Genomic DNA, 23,004 nt, shown 5'->3' with positions numbered 1-23,004 from the left:
TGACGTATCAAATCAAACTGACGCATCACCTCAAACTGAACCATCACCCCAAAATGAATCTTCACCCCAAAATAATCAGCAGTCCAAAGTAACCCATCACACTAACTGACCCATCACCCCAAACTGACTCATCACCCCAAATTGACCCATCACCCCAAACTGAGGCATCACCCACAAATTGACTCATCACCTCAAATTGACCGATCACCCCAAAATGACTCATCACCAAAAACTGACACATTTCTCCAAACCGACTCATCACCCACAAACTGACCGATCACCCCATACTGACCCATCACCCCAAACTGACCCATCAATCCAAACAGACTCATCCCCCAAACTGACGCACCTCCACAAACTGACCCATCACCCCAAACTGACTCATCACCACAAACTGACCCATGAACCCAAACTGACCCATGACCAAAAACTGACCCATCACTCCAAACTGACTCATTACCACAAACTGACCCATCACACCAAATTGACCCATCACCCCAAACTGACTCATCGCACCCGAGTGACGCATCACCCCAAAGTGATCCATCACCAAAAATTGACTCATCACTCCAAACTGACTCTTCACCCCAAACTGTCCCATCACCCCAAACTGATCCATCTCCCCAAACTGACGCTTCCACCCAAACTGACACTTCACCCAAAACTGACCAATCATCCATAATTGACTCATCACCACACACTGACTCATCACCCCATACTGACCCATGAGCCCTAAATGACTCATCACCAAAAACTGACTCATCGCTCCAAACTGACTCATCACCCTAAACTGACCCATCACCCCAAACTGAACCATCATCCCAAACTGACTCATCACCCCAAACTGACTCATCGCACCCGAGTGACGCATCACCCCAAAGTGATCCATCACCAAAAATTGACTCATCACTCCAAACTGACTCTTCACCCCAAACTGTCCCATCACCCCAAACTGATCCATCTCCCCAAACTGACGCTTCCACCCAAACTGACACTTCACCCAAAACTGACCAATCATCCATAATTGACTCATCACCACACACTGACTCATCACCCCATACTGACCCATGAGCCCTAAATGACTCATCACCAAAAACTGACTCATCGCTCCAAACTGACTCATCACCCTAAACTGACCCATCACCCCAAACTGAACCATCATCCCAAACTGACTCATCACCCCAAACTGACCAATCACTGCAAACTGACTCATTATCCCAAACTGACCCATCACCCCAAATTGACCCATCACCCCAAACTGACGCATCACACGAGACTGAACCATCACCCCAAACTGATCCATCACTAAAAACTGACTCATCACTCCAAACTGACTCTTCACCCCAAACTGTCCCATCAACCCAAACTGACCCATCAGCCCAAACTGATCCATCACCGCAAACTGACCCATCAATCCAAACAGACTCATCCCCCAAACTGACGCACCTCCACAAACTGACCCATCACCCCAAATTGTCCCATCACCACAAACTGACCCATTACCACAAACTGACCCAGGACCAAAAACTGACCCATCACTCCAAACTGACTCATTACAACAAACTGACCCATCACCCCAAATTGACCCATCACCCCAAACTGACTCATCACACCCGACTGACCCATCACCCCAAACTGATCCATCACCAAAAACTGACTCATCACTCCAAACTGACTCTTCACCCAAAACTTTCCCATCACCCCAAACTGATCCATCTCCCCAAACTGACCCTTCACCCCAAACTGACACTTCAGTCCAAACTGACCCATCACCCAAACTGAACCATCACCCCAAACTGACTCATCACCCCAAACTTACCAATCACTGCAAACTGACTCATTACCCCAAACTAACCCATCACCCCAAATTGAACCATCACCCCAAACTGACGCATCACACGAGACTGACCCATCACCCCAAACTGATCCATCACTAAAAACTGACTCATCACTCCAAACTGACTCTTCACCCCAAACTGTCACATCAACCCAAACTGACCATCACCCCAAACTGATCCATCACCGCAAACTGACCCATCTCCCCAAACTGACTTATCACCAAAAACATACTCATCATTCCAAACTGAATCATCACCCCAAACTGACCCATCACCCCTAGCCGACCAATCAATCCAAACTGACTCATCACCCCAAACTGTCCCATCACCCCAAACTGATTAATCACCCCAAATTGACCCATCACCCAAAATTGTCCCATCACCCAAAACTGACACTTCACCACAAACTGAACCATCACCCCAAATTGATTCTTCATCAAAAACTGACTCATCACTCCAAACTGACTCTTCACCCCAAACTGACGCATTACCCCAAAATTACTCATCACCAAAAACTGACTCATCGCTCCAAACTGATTAATCGCCCCAAACTGACCCATCACCCCAAACTCACTCATCACCCAAAACTGACGTACCACCCCAAACAGACTCTTAACCAAAAATTGACACATTTCACCAAACCGACTCATCACCCACAAACTGACCCATCACCCCAAACTGATCCGTCACCCCAAATTGACACATCACCCCAAACTGACGCATCACACGAGACTGACCCATCAACCCAAACTGATCCATCACCAAAAACTGACTCATCACTCTAAACTGACTCTTCACCCCAAACTGTCCCATCACCCCAAACTGACCCATCACCCCAAACTGATCCATCACCCCAAACTGACCCATCACCCCAAACTGATCCATCTCCCCAAACTGACCCATCACCCCAAACTGACGCTTCACCCCAGTGTGACCCATCATCCATAATTGAATCATCACCACAAACTGACTCATCACCCAATACTGACCCATTACCCCAAACTGACCCATCACCACAAACCGACCAATCAATCTAAACTGACTCATCACCCCAAACTGACCCATCACCCCAAACTGATTCATCACTCCAAACTGACTCTTCACCCCAAACTGACCCATCACCCCAAACTGACTCATCACCCCAAACTGACCCATCAACCCAAACTGATTCTTCACCCCATACTGACCCATCACCCCAAACTGACTCATCATCAAAAACATATTAATCACTCCAAACTGACTCATCAGCCCAAATTGACCCATCACCACAAACTGACTAATCAACGGAAACTGATTCATCATCCCAAACTGACGCATCTCCCCAATGACAGATCACCCCAAACTGACCGATCACCCCAAACTGATTCATCACCCTAAACTGACCCATCACCCAAAATTGTCACATCACCCAAAACTGACTCATCATGATAAACTGACCCATCACCCCAAAGTGTCTCTTCACCAAAAACTGACTCATCACTCCAAACTGACTCATCACCCCAAACTGACCCATCAACCAAAACAGACTCATCACACCCGACTGACCCATCACCCCAAACTGACCCATCACCAAAAACTGACTCATCACCCCAAACTGACTCATGGCCCTAAACTGACGTATCAAATCAAACTGACGCATCACCTCAAACTGAACCATCACCCCAAATTGAATCTTCACCCCAAAGTAATCAGCACTCCAAAGTAACCCATCACACTAACTGACCCATCACCCCAAACTGACTCATCACCCCAAATTGACCCATCACCCCAAACTGAGGCATCACCCACAAATTGACTCATCACCTCAAATTGACCGATCACCCCAAAATGACTCATCACCAAAAACTGACACATTTCTCCAAACCGACTCATCACCCACAAATAGACCGATCACCCCATACTGACCCATCACCCCAAACTGACCCATCAATCCAAACAGACTCATCCCCCAAACTGATGCACCTCCACAAACTGACCCATCACCCCAAACTGACTCATCACCACAAACTGACCCATGAACCCAAACTGACCCATGACCAAAAACTGACCCATCACTCCAAACTGACTCATTACCACAAACTGACCCATCACCCCAAATTGACCCATCACCCCAAACTGACTCATCGCACCCGACTGACGCATCACCCCAAACTGATCCATCACCAAAAACTGACTCATCACTCCAAACTGACTCTTCACCCCAAACTGTCCCATCACCCCAAACTGATCCATCTCCCCAAACTGACGCTTCCACCCAAACTGACACTTCACCCAAAACTGACCAATCATCCATAATTGACTCATCACCACACACTGACTCATCACCCCATACTGACCCATGAGCCCTAAATGACTCATCACCAAAAACTGACTCATCGCTCCAAACTGACTCATCACCCTAAACTGACCCATCACCCCAAACTGAACCATCATCCCAAACTGACTCATCACCCCAAACTGACCAATCACTGCAAACTGACTCATTATCCCAAACTGACCCATCACCCCAAATTGACCCATCACCCCAAACTGACGCATCACACGAGACTGAACCATCACCCCAAACTGATCCATCACTAAAAACTGACTCATCACTCCAAACTGACTCTTCACCCCAAACTGTCCCATCAACCCAAACTGACCCATCAGCCCAAACTGATCCATCACCGCAAACTGACCCATCAATCCAAACAGACTCATCCCCCAAACTGACGCACCTCCACAAACTGACCCATCACCCCAAATTGTCCCATCACCACAAACTGACCCATTACCACAAACTGACCCAGGACCAAAAACTGACCCATCACTCCAAACTGACTCATTACCACAAACTGACCCATCACCCCAAATTGACCCATCACCCCAAACTGACTCATCACACCCGACTGACCCATCACCCCAAACTGATCCATCACCAAAAACTGACTCATCACTCCAAACTGACTCTTCACCCAAAACTTTCCCATCACCCCAAACTGATCCATCTCCCCAAACTGACCCTTCACCCCAAACTGACACTTCAGTCCAAACTGACCCATCACCCAAACTGAACCATCACCCCAAACTGACTCACCACCCCAAACTTACCAATCACTGCAAACTGACTCATTACCCCAAACTGACCCATCACCCCAAATTGAACCATCACCCCAAACTGACGCATCACACGAGACTGACCCATCACCCCAAACTGATCCATCACTAAAAACTGACTCATCACTCCAAACTGACTCTTCACCCCAAACTGTCACATCAACCCAAACTGACCATCACCCCAAACTGATCCATCACCGCAAACTGACCCATCTCCCCAAACTGACTTATCACCAAACACATACTCATCATTCCAAACTGAATCATCACCCCAAACTGACCCATCACCCCTAGCCGACCAATCAATCCAAACTGACTCATCACCCCAAACTGACCCATCACCCCAAACTGATTAATCACCCCAAATTGACCCATCACCCAAAATTGTCCCATCACCCAAAACTGACACTTCACCACAAACTGAACCATCACCCCAAATTGACTCTTCACCAAAAACTGACTCATCACTCCAAACTGACTCTTCACCCCAAACTGACGCATTACCCCAAAATTACTCATCACCAAAAACTGACTCATCGCTCCAAACTGATTAATCACCCCAAACTGACCCATCACCCCAAACTCACTCATCACCCAAAACTGACGTACCACCCCAAACAGACTCATAACCAAAAATTGACACATTTCAACAAACCGACTCATCACCCACAAACTGACCCATCACCCCAAACTGATCCATCACCCCAAATTGACCCATCACCCCAAACTGACGCATCACACGAGACTGACCCATCAACCCAAACTGATCCATCACCAAAAACTGACTCATCACTCTAAACTGACTCTTCACCCCAAACTGTCCCATCACCCCAAACTGACCCATCACCCCAAATTTATCCATCACCCCAAACTGACCCATCACCCCAAACTGATCCATCTCCCCAAACTGACCCATCACACCAAACTGACGCTTCACCCCAGTGTGACCCATCATCCATAATTGAATCATCACCACAAACTGACTCATCACCCAATACTGACCCATTACCCCAAACTGACCCATCAACCCCAACTGACTCATCACCCCAAACTGACGCACCACCCCAAACAGACTCACAACCAAAAATTGACACATTTCACCAAACCAACTCTTCACCCACAAACTGACCCATCAACCCAAACTGACCCATCACCGCAAACTGACTCATCACCTCAAACTGACTCATGGCCCCAAACTGACGTATCACCCCAAATTGTCCCATCACCCAAAACTGACACTTCACCACAAACTGAACCATCACCCCAAATTGAAACTTCAGCAAAAACTGACTCATCACTCCAAACTGACTCTTCACTCCAAACTGACCCATCACCCCAAACTGACCCATCAACCCAAACAGACTCATCACCCCAAAGTGACTCATCACTCCAAACTGACTATTCATCCCAAATTGACCCATCACCTCAAACTGACCCATCAACGCAAACTGACTCATCACCTCAAACTGACTCATCGCCCCAAACTGACGCATCACAAAAAACTGATGCATCACCCCAAACTGAACCATCACACCAAATTGAATCTTCACCCCAAACTGACCCATCACCCCAAACTGACTCTTCACCACATACTAACCCATCACCCCAAACTGACTCATCACCAAAACATTCTCATCACTCCAAACTGACTCATCATCCCAAACTGACAAATCTCCCCACTGACGCATCACCCCAAACTGACCCTTCACGCCAAAATGATTCATCACCCGAAACTGACCGATCACCCCAAATTTTCCCATCACCCAAAACTGACTCATCAGCATAAACTGACCCCTCACCCCAAAGTGTCTCTTCACCAAAAGCTGAGTCATCACTCTAAACTGACTGTTCACCCCAAACTGACCCATCACCCCAAACTGAACCATCAATCCAAACAGACTCTTCCCCCAAACTGACGCACCTCCACAAACTGACTCATCACCCCAAACTGACTCATCACCACAAACTGACCCATTAACCCAAACTGACCCATGACCAAAAACTGACCCATCACTCCAAACTGACTCATCACTCCAAACTGAGTCTTCACCCCAAACTGTCACATCACCCCAAACTGACCCATCACCACAAACTTATCCATCACCGCAAACTGACCCATCACCCCAAACTGATCCATCTCCCCAAACTGACCCATCACCCCAAACTGACTCTTCACCCCAAACTGACCCATCATCCATAATTGACTCATCATCACAAACTGATTCATCACACCATACTGACCCATTACCTCAAAATGACTCATCACCAAAAACTGACTGATCACTCCAAACTGACTCATCACCCCAAACTGACCTATCACCCCAAACTCACTCATCAGCCCAAACTGACGCACCACCCCAAACAGACTCATAACCAAAAATGTACACATTTCACCAAACCGACTCATCACCCACAAACTGACCCATCACCCCAAACTGATTCATCACTCCAAACTGAACCATCATCCATAATTGACTCATCACTCCAAACTGACTCGTCACCCCAAACTGACCCATCACCCCAAACTGACGCACCACCCCAAACAGAATCAGAATCAAAAATTGACACATTTTACCAAGCCGAATCATCACCCACAAACTGACCCATCACCCCAAACTTGCCCATCACCCTAAACTGACCCATCACCCCAAACTGACCAATCACCCCAAGCTGACCCATCAACCCAAACTGAACCATCACCCCAAACTGACCCATCACCCCAAACTGATTCATCACCGCAAACTGACCCATCACCCCAAACTGATCCATCTCCCCAAACTGACCCATCACCCCAAACTGACTCTTCACCCCAAACTGACCAATCATCCATAATTGACTCATCATCACAAACTGATTCATCACACCATACTGACCCATTACCGCAAAATGACTCTTCACCCCAAACTGACACATCATCCATAATTGACTCATCACTCCAAACTGACTCGTCACCCCAAACTGACCCATCACCCCAAACTGACGCACCACCCCAAACAGACTCAGAACCAAAAATTTACACATTTCACCAAGCCGAATCATCACCCACAAACTGACCCATCATCCCAAACTGGCCCATCACCCTAAACTGACCCATCACGCCAAACTGACCAATCACCCCAAGCTGACCCATCACCCCAAACTGAACCATCACCCCAAACTGACTCATCACCCCAAACTGACCCATCACTCCAAACTGACTCATTACCGCAAACTGACCCATCACCCCAAATTGACCCATCACCCCAAACTGACGCATCACACCAGACTGACCCATCACCACAAACTGATCCATCACCAAAAACTGACTCATCACTGCAAACTGACTCTTCACCCCAAATTGTTCCATCACCCCAAACTGACCCATCACCCCAAACTGACCCATCACCGCAAACTGACCCATCACCCCAAACTGATCCATCTCCCCAAACTGACCCATCACCCCAAACTGACTCTTCACCCCAAACTGACCCATCATCCATAATTGACTCATCATCACAAACTGATTCATCATACCATACTGACCCATTACCCCAAAATGACTCATCACCAAAAACTGACTGATCACTCCAAACTGACTCATCACCCCAAACTGACCCATCACCCCAAACTCACTCATCAGCCCAAACTGACGCACCACCCCAAACAGACTCATAACCAAAAATGTACACATTTCACCAAACCGACTCATCACCCACAAACTGACCCATCACCCCAAACTGACTCTTCACCCCAAACTGACCCATCATCCATAATTGACTCATCACTCCAAACTGACTCGTCACCCCAAACTGACCCATCACCCCAAACTGACGCACCACCCCAAACAGACTCAGAACCAAAAATTGACACATTTCACCAAGCCGAATCATCACCCACAAACTGACCCATCACCCCAAACTGGCCCATCACCCTAAACTGACCCTTCACGCCAAACTGAACAAACACACCAAGCTGACCCATCACCCCAAACTGAACCATCACCCCAAACTGACTCATCACCCTAAACTGACCCATCACTCCAAACTGACTCATTACCGCAAACTGACCCATCACCCCAAATTGACCCATCACCCCAAACTGACGCAACACACCAGACTGACCCATCACCACAAACTGATCCATCACCAAAAACTGACTCATCACTGCAAACTGACTCTTCACCCCAAATTGTTCCATCACCCCAAACTGACCCATCACCCCAAACTGACCCATCACTGCAAACTGACCCATCACCCCAAAATGATCCATCTCCCCAAACTGACCCATCACCCAAAACTGACTCTTCACCCCAAACTAACCCATCATCCATAATTGACTCATCAACACAATGTGAAGCACCACCCCAAACAGACTCACAACCAAAAATTGACACATTTCACCAAACCGATTCATCACCCACAAACTTACCCATCACCCCAAACTGACCCATCACCCCAAACTGACCCATCAATCCAAACAGACTCATCCCCCAAACTGACGCACCTCCACAAACTGACCCATCACCCCAAACTGACTCATCACCACAAACTGAACCATTAGCCCAAACTGACCCATGACCAAAAACTGACCCATCACTCCAAACTGACTCATTACCTCAAACTGACCCATCACCCCAAATTGACCAATCACCCCAAACTGACTCATAACACCCGACTGACCCATCACGCCAAACTGATCCATCAGCAAAATCTGACTCATCACTCCGAACTGACTCCGAACCCCAAACTGTCCCATCACCCCAAACTGACCCATCACCCCAAACTGCTCCATCAACGCAAACTGACCCGTCACCCCAAACTGATCCATCTCCCCAAACTGACCCATCACCCCAAACTGACTCTTCACCCCAAACTGACCCATCATCCATAATTGACTCATCACCACAAACTGACTCATCACCCCATACTGACCCATTACCCCAAAATTACTCATCACCACAAACTGACTCATCACTCCAAACTGGCCAATCACCCTAAACTGTCCCATCACCCCAAACTGACTCTTCACCCCAAAGTGACCCATCATCCATCATTGACTCATCACCTCAAACTGACTCATCACCCCATTCTGACCCATTACCCCAATCTGACCCATCACCCCAAACTGTCTCATCACCCCAAACTGAAACACCACCCCCACCAGACTCATAAACAAAAATTGACACATTTCACCAAACTGACTCATTACCCAAACTGACCCATCACCCCAAACTGACTCTTCACCCCAAACTGACCCATCATCCATAATTGACTCATCATCACAAACTGATTCATCACACCTTACTGACCCATTACCGCAAAATGACTCATCACCAAAAACTGACTGATCACTCCAAACTTACTCATCACCCCAAACTGACCCATCACCCCAAACTCACTCATCAGCCCAAACTGACGTACCACCCCAAACAGACTCATAACCAAAAATGTACACATTTCACCAAACCGACTCATCACCCACAAACTGACCCATCACCCCAAACTGACTCTTCACCCCAAACTGACCCATCATCCATAATTGACTCATCACTCCAAACTGACTCGTCACCCCAAACTGACCCATCACCCCAAACTGACGCACCACCCCAAACAGACTCAGAACCAAAAATTTACACATTTCACCAAGCCGCATCATCACCCACAAACTGACCCATCACCCCAAACTGGCCCATCACCCTAAACTGACCCATCACGCCAAACTGAACAAACACCCCAAGCTGACCCATCACCCCAAACTGAACCATCACCCCAAACTGACTCATCACCCCAAACTGATCCATCACTCCAAACTGACTCATTACCGCAAACTGACCCATCACCCCAAATTGACCCATCACCCCAAACTGACGCAACACACCAGACTGACCCATCACCACAAACTGATCCATCACCAAAAACTGACTCATCACTGCAAACTGACTCTTCACCCCAAATTGTTCCATCACCCCAAACTGACCCATCACCCCAAACTGACCCATCACTGCAAACTGACCCATCACCCCAAAATGATCCATCTCCCCAAACTGACCCATCACCCAAAACTGACTCTTCACCCCAAACTAACCCATCATCCATAATTGACTCATCAACACAATGTGAAGCACCACCCCAAACAGACTCACAACCAAAAATTGACACATTTCACCAAACCGATTCATCACCCACAAACTTACCCATCACCCCAAACTGACCCATCACCACAAACTGACCCATCAATCCAAACAGACTCATCCCCCAAACTGACGCACCTCCACAAACTGACCCATCACCCCAAACTGACTCATCACCACAAACTGAACCATTAGCCCAAACTGACCCATGACCAAAAACTGACCCATCACTCCAAACTGACTCATTACCTCAAACTGACCCATCACCCCAAATTGACCAATCACCCCAAACTGACTCATCACACCCGACTGACCCATCACGCCAAACTGATCCATCAGCAAAATCTGACTCATCACTCCGAACTGACTCCGAACCCCAAACTGTCCCATCACCCCAAACTGACCCATCACCCCAAACTGCTCCATCAACGCAAACTGACCCGTCACCCCAAACTGATCCATCTCCCCAAACTGACCCATCACCCCAAACTGACTCTTCACCCCAAACTGACCCATCATCCATAATTGACTCATCACCACAAACTGACTCATCACCCCATACTGACCCATTACCCCAAAATTACTCATCACCACAAACTGACTCATCACTACAAACTGGCCAATCACCCAAAACTGTCCCATAACCCCAAACTGACTCTTCACCCCAAAGTGACCCATCATCCATAATTGACTCATCACCTCAAACTGACTCATCACCCCATTCTGACCCATTACCCCAATCTGACCCATCACCCCAAACTGTCTCATCACCCCAAACTGAAACACCACCCCCACCAGACTCATAAACAAAAATTGACACATTTCACCAAACTGACTCATTACCCAAACTGACCCATCAACCCAAACTGACTCTTCACCCCAAACTGACCCATCATCCATAATTGACTCATCATCACAAACTGATTCATCACACCTTACTGACCCATTACCGCAAAATGACTCATCACCAAAAACTGACTGATCACTCCAAACTTACTCATCACCCCAAACTGACCCATCACCCCAAACTCACTCATCAGCCCAAACTGACGTACCACCCCAAACAGACTCATAACCAAAAATGTACACATTTCACCAAACCGACTCATCACCCACAAACTGACCCATCACCCCAAACTGACTCTTCACCCCAAACTGACCCATCATCCATAATTGACTCATCACTCCAAACTGACTCGTCACCCCAAACTGACCCATCACCCCAAACTGACGCACCACCCCAAACAGACTCAGAACCAAAAATTTACACATTTCACCAAGCCGCATCATCACCCACAAACTGACCCATCACCCCAAACTGGCCCATCACCCTAAACTGACCCATCACGCCAAACTGAACAAACACCCCAAGCTGACCCATCACCCCAAACTGAACCATCACCCCAAACTGACTCATCACCCCAAACTGATCCATCACTCCAAACTGACTCATTACCGCAAACTGACCCATCACCCCAAATTGACCCATCACCCCAAACTGACGCAACACACCAGACTGACCCATCACCACAAACTGATCCATCACCAAAAACTGACTCATCACTGCAAACTGACTCTTCACCCCAAATTGTTCCATCACCCCAAACTGACCCATCACCCCAAACTGACCCATCACTGCAAACTGACCCATCACCCCAAAATGATCCATCTCCCCAAACTGACCCATCACCCAAAACTGACTCTTCACCCCAAACTAACCCATCATCCATAATTGACTCATCAACACAATGTGAAGCACCACCCCAAACAGACTCACAACCAAAAATTGACACATTTCACCAAACCGATTCATCACCCACAAACTTACCCATCACCCCAAACTGACCCATCACCTCAAACTGACCCATCAATCCAAACAGACTCATCCCCCAAACTGACGCACCTCCACAAACTGACCCATCACCCCAAACTGACTCATCACCACAAACTGAACCATTAGCCCAAACTGACCCATGACCAAAAACTGACCCATCACTCCAAACTGACTCATTACCTCAAACTGACCCATCACCCCAAATTGACCAATCACCCCAAACTGACTCATCACACCCGACTGACCCATCACGCCAAACTGATCCATCAGCAAAATCTGACTCATCACTCCGAACTGACTCCGAACCCCAAACTGTCCCATCACCCCAAACTGACCCATCACCCCAAACTGCTCCATCAACGCAAACTGACCCGTCACCCCAAACTGATCCATCTCCCCAAACTGACCCATCACCCCAAACTGACTCTTCACCCCAAACTGACCCATCATCCATAATTGACTCATCACCACAAACTGACTCATCACCCCATACTGACCCATTACCCCAAAATTACTCATCACCACAAACTGACTCATCACTCCAAACTGGCCAATCACCCTAAACTGTCCCATAACCCCAAACTGACTCTTCACCCCAAAGTGACCCATCATCCATAATTGACTCATCACCTCAAACTGACTCATCACCCCATTCTGACCCATTACCCCAATCTGACCCATCACCCCAAACTGTCTCATCACCCCAAACTGAAACACCACCCCCACCAGACTCATAAACAAAAATTGACACATTTCACCAAACTGACTCATTACCCAAACTGACCCATCAACCCAAACTGACTCTTCACCCCAAACTGACCCATCATCCATAATTGACTCATCATCACAAACTGATTCATCACACCTTACTGACCCATTACCGCAAAATGACTCATCACCAAAAACTGACTGATCACTCCAAACTTACTCATCACCCCAAACTGACCCATCACCCCAAACTCACTCATCAGCCCAAACTGACGTACCACCCCAAACAGACTCATAACCAAAAATGTACACATTTCACCAAACCGACTCATCACCCACAAACTGACCCATCACCCCAAACTGACTCTTCACCCCAAACTGACCCATCATCCATAATTGACTCATCACTCCAAACTGACTCGTCACCCCAAACTGACCCATCACCCCAAACTGACGCACCACCCCAAACAGACTCAGAACCAAAAATTTACACATTTCACCAAGCCGCATCATCACCCACAAACTGACCCATCACCCCAAACTGGCCCATCACCCTAAACTGACCCATCACGCCAAACTGAACAAACACCCCAAGCTGACCCATCACCCCAAACTGAACCATCACCCCAAACTGACTCATCACCCCAAACTGATCCATCACTCCAAACTGACTCATTACCGCAAACTGACCCATCACCCCAAATTGACCCATCACCCCAAACTGACGCAACACACCAGACTGACCCATCACCACAAACTGATCCATCACCAAAAACTGACTCATCACTGCAAACTGACTCTTCACCCCAAATTGTTCCATCACCCCAAACTGACCCATCACCCCAAACTGACCCATCACTGCAAACTGACCCATCACCCCAAAATGATCCATCTCCCCAAACTGACCCATCACCCAAAACTGACTCTTCACCCCAAACTAACCCATCATCCATAATTGACTCATCAACACAATGTGAAGCACCACCCCAAACAGACTCACAACCAAAAATTGACACATTTCACCAAACCGATTCATCACCCACAAACTTACCCATCACCCCAAACTGACCCATCACCCCAAACTGACCCATCAATCCAAACAGACTCATCCCCCAAACTGGCGCACCTCCACAAACTGACCCATCACCTCAAACTGACTCATCACCACAAACTGAACCATTAGCCCAAACTGACCCATGACCAAAAACTGACCCATCACTCCAAACTGACTCATTACCTCAAACTGACCCATCACCCCAAATTGACCAATCACCCCAAACTGACTCATCACACCCGACTGACCCATCACGCCAAACTGATCCATCAGCAAAATCTGACTCATCACTCCGAACTGACTCCTAACCCCAAACTGTCCCATCATCCCAAACTGACCCATCACCCCAAACTGCTCCATCAACGCAAACTGACCCGTCACCCCAAACTGATCCATCTCCCCAACCTGACCCATCACCCCAAACTTACTCTTCACCCCAAACTGACCCATCATCCATAATTGACTCATCACCATAAACTGACTCATCACCCCATACTGACCCATTACCCCAAAATTACTCATCACCACAAACTGACTCATCACTCCAAACTGGCCAATCACCCTAAACTGTCCCATCACCCCAAACTGACTCTTCACCCCAAAGTGACCCATCATCCATAATTGACTCATCACCTCAAACTGACTCATCACCCCATTCTGACCCATTACCCCAAACTGACCCATCACCCCAAACTAAACCATCACCCAAACTGACTCATCACTCCAAATTGACCCATCACCCCAAACTGACTCATCACGCCAAAGTAACCCTTCACCCTTAACTGACTCATCACCACAAACTGAAGCATCACCACAAACTGACCCATTACCCAAAACTAAACCATCACACCAAATTGACTCATTACCCAACCCGACTCATCACACCAAACTGACTCATCAGCCCAAACTGACCTATCACCACAAAGTGAACCATCACCACAAATTGACCCATTACCCATAACTAAACCATCACATCAAATTGAGTCATTATCCCAAACTGACCCATCACGCCAAACTGACCCATCACCCCAAACTGATCCATCACCCCAAACTGACCCATCACCCCAAACTGAACAATGACCACAAACTGACTCATCTCTCCAAACTGAATCATCACACCAAATTGACTCATCACCCAAACTGACGCAACACCACAACAGACTCATGTCCAAAATTTGACCCATTTCACCAAACCGACTCATCACCCACAAACTGACCCGTCACCGCAAACTGAACCATCACCCCAAACTGACCCATCACACCAAACTGACTTATCACCAAAAACATACTCATCACTCCAAACTGACGCATCACCACAAACTGACCCATCACCCCAAACCGACCAATCAATCCAAAATGACTCATCACCACAAACTGACCCATCACCCCAAACTGATTCATCACCCCAAACCGACCCATCACCCCAAATTGTCCCATCATCCAAAACTGACACTTCACCACAAACTGAACCATCACGCAAACTGATCCATTACCCAAAACTAAACCATCACACCAAATTGAATCATTTTCCAAACTGACCCATCACGCCAAACTGACCCATCACCCCAAACTGACTCATCACCCCAAAGTAACCCAACACCCCAGATTGCCGCATCACCCACAAATTGATTCATCACCCCAAATTGACCCACCAAACCAAACTGACCCATCAACCCAAACTGACCTATCACCCCAAACTAAACCATCACCCCAAACTGACTCATCACCCCAAACTGGCCCATCACCCCAAACTGACTCATCACGCCAAAGTAACCCTTCACCCTAAACTGACCCATCACCCCAAACTGACCCATTACCCCAAACTGACCCATCACCCCAAAATGACACATCACCCCAAACTGACTCATCACCACAAACTGAACTATCACCACAAACTGACCCATTACCCAAAACTAAACCATCACACCAAATTGACTCATTACCCAAAGTGACCCATCACACCAAACTGACTCATCAGCCCAAACTGACCCATCACCACAAAATGAACCATCACCACAAACTGACACATTACCCAAAACTAAACCATCACACCAAATTGACTCATTACCCCAAATTGACCAAACTACCCAAACTGACTCATCATCCCAAACTGACGCATCTCCCCAATGACTCATCACCCCAAACTGACCCATCACCCCAATCTGATTCATCACCCTAAAATGACCCATCACCCCAAATTGTCACATCACCAAAAATTGATTCATCACTCCAAACTGACTCATCACCCCAAACTGAACAATCACACCAAACTGACTCTTCACCCCAAACTGACCCATCACCCCAAACTGATCCATCACCGCAAACTGACTCATCACCCCAAACTGACTCATGGCCCCAAACTGACGTATCAAATCAAACTGACGCATCACCCCAAACTGAACCATCACCCCAAATTGAATCTTCACCCCAAAGTAATCAGCACTCCAAAGTAACCCATCACACTAACTGACCCATCACCCCAAACTGACCCATCACCCCAAACTGACCCATCAATCCAAACAGACTCATCCCCCATACTGATGCACCTGCACAAACTGACCCATCACCCCAAACTGATCCATCACCAAAAAATGACTCATCACTCCAAAATGACTCTTCACCCCAAACTGTCCCATCAACCCAAACTGATTCATCTCCCCAAACTGACCCTTCACCCCAAACTGACTCTTCACCTCAAACTGACCAATCATCCATAATTGACTCATCACCACAAACTGACTCATCACCCCATACTGACCCATGACCCCAAAATGACTCATCGTCAAAAACTGACTCACTGCCCCAAACTGACGCTTCACCCAAAACTGAATCATCACCCCAAACTGGCCCATCACCCTAAACTGACCCATCACCCCAAATTGAACCATCACACTAAATGATCCATTGCCCAAAACTAAACCATCACACCAAATTGAATCATTATCCCAAACTGACCCATCACGCCAAACTGACCCATCACCCCAAACTGAACCATCACCCCAAACTGAACCAACACCCCAAACTGACTCATCACCCCAAACTGACTCATCACCCCAAACTGACTCATCACCGCAAAGTAACCCAGCACCCCAGATTGCCGCATCACCCACAAATTGATTCACCATCCCAAATTGACCCACCAGCCCAAACTGACCCATCAACCCAAACTGACCTATCACCCCAAACTAAACCATCACCCCCAAACTGACTGATCACCCCAAACTGACCCATCACCCCAAACTGACTCATCACGCCAAAGTAACCCTTCACCCTTAACTGACCCATCACACCAAACTGACCCATTACCACAAACTGACCCATTACCCCAAACTGCCGCATCAGCAACAAACTGACTCATCACCCCAAAATGACACATCACCCCAAACTGACTCATCACCACAAACTGAACCATCACCACAAACTGACCCATTACCCAAAACTAAACCATCACACCAAATTGACTCGTTACCCAACCTGACTCATCACACCAAACTGACCCATCAGCCCAAACTGACCCATCACCACAAAGTGAACCATCACCACAAACAGACCCATTACCCATAACTAAACCATCACAACAAATTGACTCATTATCCCAAACTGACCCATCACGCAAAACTGAACCATCACCCCAAACTGATCCATCACCCCAAACTGACCCATCACCCCAAACTGAACAATCACCACAAACTGACTCATCTCTCCAAACTGAATCATCACCCCAAACTGACTCATCACCCAAACTGACGCACCACCACAACAGACTCATGTCCAAAATTTGACCCATTTCACCAAACCGACTCATCACCCACAAACTGACCCATCACCGCAAACTGAACCATCACCCCAAACTGACCCATCAACCCAAACTGACTTATCACCAAAAACATACTCATCACTCCAAACTGACGCATCACCACAAACTGACCCATCACCCCAAACCGACCAATCAATCCAAACTGACTCATCACCCCAAACTGACCCATCACCCCAAACTGATTCATCACCCCAAACCGACCCATCACCCCAAATTGTCCCATCATCCAAAACTGACACTTCACCACAAACTGAACCATCACTCAAACTGATCCATTACCCAAAACTAAACCATCACACCAAATTGAATCATTTTCCAAACTGACCCATCACGCCAAACTGACCCATCACCCCAAATTGACTCATCACCCCAAAGTAACCCAACACCCCAGATTGCCGCATCACCCACAAATTGATTCATCACCCCAAATTGACCCACCAACCCAAACTGACCCATCAACCCAAACTGACCTATCACCCCAAACTAAACCATCACCCCAAACTGACTCATCACCCCAAACTGACCCATCACCCAAAACTGACTCATCACGCCAAAGTAACCCTTCACCCTAAACTGACCCATCACCCCAAACTGACCCATTACCCCAAACTGACCCATCACCCCAAAATGACACATCACCCCAAACTGACTCATCACCACAAACTGAACCATCACCACAAACTGACCCATTACCCAAAACTATTCCATCACACCAAATTGACTCATTACCCAAAGTAACCCATCACACCAAACTGACTCATAAGCCCAAACTGATCCATCACCATAAAATGAACCATCACCACAAACTGACCCATTACCCAAAACTAAACCATCACACCAAATTGACTCATTACCCCAAACTGACCAAACTACCCAAACTGAATAATCATCCCAAACTGACGCATCTCCCCAATGACTCATCACCCCAAACTGACCCATCACCCCAATCTGATTCATCACCCTAAAATGACCCATCACCCCAAATTTTCACATCACCAAAAATTGATTCATCACTCCAAACTGACTCATCACCCCAAACTGACCAATCACACCAAACTGACTCTTCACCCCAAACTGACCCATCACCCCAAACTGATCCATCACCGCAAACTGACTCATCACCCCAAACTGACTCATGGCCCCAAACTGACGTATCAAATCAAACTGACGCATCACCCCAAACTGAACCATCACCCCAAATTGAATATTCACCCCAAAGTAATCAGCACTCCAAAGTAACCCATCACACTAACTGACCCATCACCCCAAACTGACCCATCACCCCAAACTGACCCATCAATCCAAACAGACTCATCCCCCAAACTGATGCACCTGCACAAACTGACCCATCACCCCAAACTGAGTCATCACCACAAACTGACCCATTAACCCAAACTGACCCATGACTAAAAACTGACCCATCACTCCAAACTGACTCATTATCCCAAACTGACCCATCACCGCAAATTGACCCATCACCCCAAACTGACTCATCACACCCGACTGACCCATCACCCCAAACTGATCCATCACCAAAAAATGACTCATCACTCCAAAATGACTCTTCATCCCAAACTGTCCCATCAACCCAAACTGATCCATCTCCCCAAACTGACCCTTCACCCTAAACTGACTCTTCACCTCAAACTGACCAATCATCCATAATTGACTCATCACCACAAACTGACTCATCACCCCATACGGACCCATGACCCCAAAATGACTCATCGTCAAAAACTGACTCACTGCCCCAAACTGACGCTTCACCCAAAACTGAATCATCACCCCAAACTGGCCCATCACCCTAAACTGACCCATCACCCCAAACTGAACCATCACACTAACTGATCCATTGCCCAAAACTAAACCATCACACCAAATTGAATCATTATCCCAAACTGACCCATCACGCCAAACTGACCCATCACCCCAAACTGAACCATCACCCCAAACTGATCCAACACCCCAAACTGACTCATCACCCCAAACTGACTCATCACCCCAAACTGACTCATCACACCAAAGTAACCCAACACCCCAGATTGCCGCATCACCCACAAATTGATTCACCATCCCAATTTGAACCACCAGCCCAAACTGACCCATCAACCCAAACTGACCTATCACCCAAAACTAAACCATCACCCCCAAACTGACTCATCACCCCAAACTGCCCCATCACCCAAACTGACTCATCACGCCAAAGTAACCCTTCACCCTTAACTGACCCATCACACCAAACTGACCCATTACCCCAAACTGACCCATTACCCCAAACTGCCGCATCAGCCACAAACTGACTCATCACCCCAAAATGACACATCACCCCAAACTGACTCATCACCACAAACTGAACCATCACCACAAACTGACCCATTACCCAAAACGAAACCATCACACCAAATTGACTCGTTACCCAACCTGACTCATCACACCAAACTGACCCATCAGCCCAAACTGACCCATCACCACAAAGTGAACCATCACCACAAACTGACCCATTATCCATAACTAAACCATCACACCAAATTGACTCATTGCCTCAAACTGACCCATCACAGCAAACTGACCCATCACACCAAACGGACTCATCACCCCAAACTGACGCACCACCACAAACAGACTCATGACCAAAAATTGACTCATTTCACCAAACCGACTCATCACCCACAAACTGACCCATCACCCCAAACTGCCCCATCACCCTAATCTGACCCATCACCCCAAACTGACCCATCACCCCAAGCTGACCCATCACCCCAAACTGAACCATCACCCCAAACTGACTGATCACCACAAACTGACCCATCGCCCCAAACTGACGCATCACACAAACTGACTCATCACCCCAAACTGACGCATCTCCCCAATGACTCATCACCACAAACTGACCCATCACCCAAAAGTGACTCATCACCACAAACTGACCCATCACCCCAAAGTGAATCTTCACCAAAAACTGACTGAACACTCCAAACTGACTCATCACCCCAAACTGACCCATTAACCCAAACTGACCCATCACCAAAAACTGACTCACCACTCCAAACTGACTATTTAACCCAAATTGACACATCACCCCAAACTGACCCATCAACGCAAACTGATTCATCACCCCAAACTGACTCATCTCCCCAAACTGACGCATCACACAAAACTGACGCATCACCCCAAACTGAACGATCACCCCAAATTGAATCTTCACCCCAAAGTAATCAGCACCCCAAAGTAACCCATCACCATAATCTGACCCATCACCCAAAACTGACTCATCACCCCAAACTGACCCATCACCCCAAACTGATTCTTCACCCCTTACTGACCCATCACCCCAAACTGATTCATGGCCCCAAACTGATGTATCAAACCAAACTGACGCATCACCCCAAACTGAACCATCACCCCAAATTGAAACTTCACCCCAAAGTAAGCAGCACCCCAAAGTAACACATCACCCTAACTGACCCATCACCCCAAACTGACTCATCACCCCAAACTGACCCATCAACCCAAACTGACTCATCACCCACAAACTGACACATTACCCCAAATTGACCAATCACCCCAAACTGACTCATCACCGCAAATTGAACGATCATCCCAAACTGAATAATCACCACAAAGTGACTCATCGCCGCAAACTGACGCATCACCCCAAACTGAATAATCACCCCAAAGTAACTCATCACCACAAACTGACGCCTCATCCGAAACTGAAGCACCACCCCAAACAGATTCATGACCAAAAACTGACCCATTTCACCAAACCGACTCATCACCCACAAACTGACCCATCACTCCAAACTGGCCCATCACCCTGAACTGACCCTTCACCCCAAACTGCCCCATAACCCCAAACTGACTCATCATCCCAAACTGACTCATCACCCCAAACTGACCCATCACCCCAAACTGATTCTTCCCCCCATACTGACTCATCACCCCAAACTGAGTCATGGCCCAAAACTGACGTATCAAACCAAACTGACGCATCACCCCAAACTGAACCATCACCCCAAATTGAATCTTCACCCCAAAGTAATCAGCAACCCAAAGTAACCCATCACCCTAACTGACCCATCACCCCAAACTGACTCATCACCCCAAACTGACGCATCACCCACAAACTGACTCATCACCTCAAATTGACCGATCATCCCAAAATGAATCATCACCAAAAACTGACACATTTCTCCAAACCGACTCATCACCCACAAACTGACCGATCACCCCAAATGACCCATCACCCCAAACAGACCCATCAATCCAACAGACTCATCCCCCAAACTGACGCACCTACACAAATTGACCCATCACCCCAAACTGACTCATCACTACAAACTGACCCATTAACACAAACTGACCCATGACCAAATACTGACACATCACTCCAAACTGACTCATTATCCCAAACTGACCCATCACCCCAAATTGACCCATCACCAAAAACTGACTCATCACTCCAAACTGACTCTTCACCCCAAACTGTCCCATCACTCCAAACTGACCCTTCATCCCAAACTGACCCTTCACCCCAAACTAACCCAA

The sequence above is a fragment of the Pristiophorus japonicus genome, unplaced genomic scaffold (genome assembly GCF_044704955.1).
Source record: "Pristiophorus japonicus isolate sPriJap1 unplaced genomic scaffold, sPriJap1.hap1 HAP1_SCAFFOLD_33, whole genome shotgun sequence".
Classification (NCBI taxonomy): Eukaryota; Metazoa; Chordata; class Chondrichthyes; family Pristiophoridae; genus Pristiophorus; species Pristiophorus japonicus.
This window is presented reverse-complemented; position numbering follows the sequence as displayed.